Source organism: Chenopodium quinoa, unplaced genomic scaffold (assembly GCF_001683475.1).
Source record: "Chenopodium quinoa cultivar QQ74 unplaced genomic scaffold, ASM168347v1, whole genome shotgun sequence".
Taxonomy (NCBI): Eukaryota; Viridiplantae; Streptophyta; class Magnoliopsida; order Caryophyllales; family Amaranthaceae; genus Chenopodium; species Chenopodium quinoa.
In genome coordinates, this window is record NW_018744878.1 from 2568249 (window position 1) to 2571709 (window position 3461).

The window sequence follows — 3461 nt, forward strand, 5'->3', positions numbered from 1 at the left end:
CAGGGCCTCGGATAAGGGGTTACCTTTCTTCAAAGCCGTGAAACTCCCGAAAACAAAAGAGCTTGTCTGGGAGGACGAGTAGAGAGAAGCCTTCAAGCAGCTTCGGGAGCATCTAGCTCAACTTCCAACACTGGCTAGCCTAGTAGAGGGAGAGTCCCTGTACTTGTACGTGGCTGTCAGCCCAGCCACCATCAGTGCAGTGCTGTTGAGGGATGAAAATAAAACACAGCAACCAATCTACTTCGTCAGCCACACCCTGACGGATGCCAAGACCCGCTACCCCTTACTCGAAAAAGTTGCTTATGTAGTGGTGGTGGCTACTCGGAAGTTAAGACCCTATTTTGATTGTCATCAGATAGTGGTTTTGACTGATCAGCCGCTGGAAAAGGTTCTCGGCAAAGTTGAGAAATCTGGTAGGCTGGCCAAATGGGCTTTCGAGCTCACAGAGTTCAGCATCAGCTACCAGCCGAGAGCGGCCATAAAAGCTCAAGCTCTGGCGGACTTCCTGACCGAATGCTCGTACTAGGAGACGCTAGACGATGAAAAGAAAACCTGGACCATGTTCACGGATGGATCCTCCACCGTGAATGGTTCGGGGGCAGGGGTGGTTATAACCTCTCCTGAAGGCAAGTCCTTCGAGTATGCACTAAAATTTTCATTCAAAGCTTCGAACAACGAAGCCGAATATGAGGCGGCCATTGCCGGCCTAGAATTATGCATCTCGCTGGAAGCCGAACATGTTTGTCTGAAAACAGACTCTCAACTAGTTGCATATCAGATTGGTGGCAGTTACAAGGCCAAAGAGCCCTCGATGATATCATACCTCGCCAATATCAAATCAGATATTGCAAAGCTGAGAACTTTTGAAGTTCAGCTGATCCCAAGGGGTCAGAATGCACAAGCCGATGCACTCTCCAAACTTGCTAGTTCAACTCTCACTGAGCTAAACCGGTCCGTTTATGTGGAGGTGCGCCGAGAAAGAAGTGTCGACGAAGCACCTGAAGTGTGCTGCATTGACCGAGAACCAAGCTGGATGGATCCCATCCTAGCTTTCAAGCTTCGGGGATAAATTCCCGAAGACAAAATCTTGGCCTCCAAGTTGAAGCAAACCGGTTCAAGGTTCATTGTCTTCAGGGGAGAGCTTTTGAAGAAATCCTTCTCTGCCCCGTTGCTGAAGTTTGTGGGGCCGACAGATGCGGATTATATCCTTCGGGAAATCCACCTCGGCATCTGTGGGAACCACATTGGGGGAAAGACCCTAGCCCACAAAGCATTAAGGGCAGGGAACTACTGGCCCACCATGATCTCAGACGCCAAGCAACTGGTCAGAAAATGCGAAAAATGTTAAAAATTCGCACCTGTCATCCATCAGCCAGCCCAGGAGCTTCAGCCCGTGCTGAGTCCACTTCCATTTGCCCAATGGGGGTTGGATATCCTGGGCCCATATCCGGATGCCGCATATCAGAAAAAATGGTTGATAGCCGGTGTCGACTATTTCAGTAAATGGGTTGAGGCCGAAGCAGCCTCAAACATTACGGAGCAAATTGTCGGGAAATTTATCTGGCAGAATATTATCACTCGTTTCGGAATCCCGAAAGTGTTTGTCTTTGATCATGGAAGGCAATTTGATAATTTTCCGCTGAAGCAGTATATAGATCAGTTTGGCATCAAACTGACATATTCAGCGGTATGCCACACGCAAAGTAACGGACAAGCCGAAGCTGCAAATAAACAGATTCTGAATGCCCTCAAAAAGAGGGTAGAGGATCAAAAGTCCAAATGGCTGGAGGAGCTCCCAGGAACTCTCTGGTCCCTTCGGACAACCGAAAAAGAAGCAACGGGCCATTTACCCTTCGAATTGGTGTATGGCGCCGAAGCTGTTCTCCCAGTGGAAATTGGCACTGAAAGTCTGCAAGTGCACCACTTCTCGGCCGAGAACGAGCAACTTATGAAGGAATCTCTCGATTTCCTCGACGAAGTAAGAGACTCGGCCCGAGTCTGAATGGCCGCATACAAGCAGAGAATCAGCAAATTTTACAACCGAAGAGTTCAGGCAAGGCCTCTCAAAATTGGAGACCTTGTCCTTCGGAACGCTGCTGCAGTACAGAAAGGTCAAATTCATGGGAAGCTCTCAGCTGCTTAGGAGGGACCCTATGAAATCTATGATGAGCTTCAGCCGGGAACATACCGACTTCGGCAGTTGGATGGAACTGAGCTGAAAAATCACTAGAATGCTGATGTACTTAAAAAATATCATGTGTAAACCCTTCGGGGCGGAACAATCTTTGTAAGTACATTTTGAATAATTAATGAAAGGCCTTCGAGCCACTATTTTCTACAAACAATTGCAATCTTGACTCTTTTATTCTTTCTTTATTCTATCTACTCTTTAAGGGTTTCCTTCGGCCCTGTCCGAAACCTTCGCCCTCAGAGCATCAGGTTTCGGATTGCCGATAAACTCGCCTTTTCAAAGAACACTGGTCTTTCAGCTGGGGTGAAAACCTCAGTAAGGCTTGTTCTATAAGGCATCGAGTCCATGGACAAATCTGAGATATTGCCTTAACTGAGCCTTGTATCCCAGATAACCACTAATTGAAACACTGCCTTCGGTTGGCCCTGTGTTTGAGATATCCATTTTTAGATAGACAGAAAATCAAGAGCAAAAGCATAAATTGATAGAAAATAAACAAGGAAAACAAAAATGACCTCAGAAATCCGAAGAACAAGTCTTCAAATCTCTGGGGAGGCAAGAAGCACAACAAGTGCAGACTGCCTCAGCTGAGACCTCTAAGCCGAATATTCAAGCATGCAAGTTCAAAGCAAGGCAATATTAGGGAAATATCAAATTCATAAATATGAAATCATGCTCGGATTACGAGCTACAAAACATAAGTGTCTTAAGTAAAGAGAAATAAAATATCGGCAACCGCCCACAAGCGGAAAATAATAGTTGCCGAAATGCGTACAAGGCAAAAAGTAAATAGTTTGTACACTGAGGCAAGCTGAAGCAAAAACAAAGGCAAAAAACATTCAGAAGCGGCATCTATCATTTTAAGAGCACGTTGATCCGCAAGATTCTGAAGACGACTGTCCGAGTCCCTAGGCTTCAGCTGAGGGGTCAGGCCTCCCAGCAAGGTTGGAGTCCAGCGTGGCATCAGCCCCAGCTGCAGAAGAGGCGAGTTGATCTGGAGCTTGGACTTCAGCCTCCTTCATCTCAGCATCCTCGGCCTGGAGGCGGGCCAGCAAATCGACCTCAGCCTAACTAGCTTGCTGCATATGAGGATCCTTAGGGTCTTCAGCCCAGATCTCGCATCGATACTAGTCCAGATCAGGCGCAACATGGAGAGCCAATCTCCGAGCCACCCCATAGCCGTTGAGGTAGGCAGTCGAATACTCCTCCTGAGTGTAAACCCTGAGGGCTAGCTGAGCCTCAACATCGGCCAGCTTCTTCTGCACCTCTT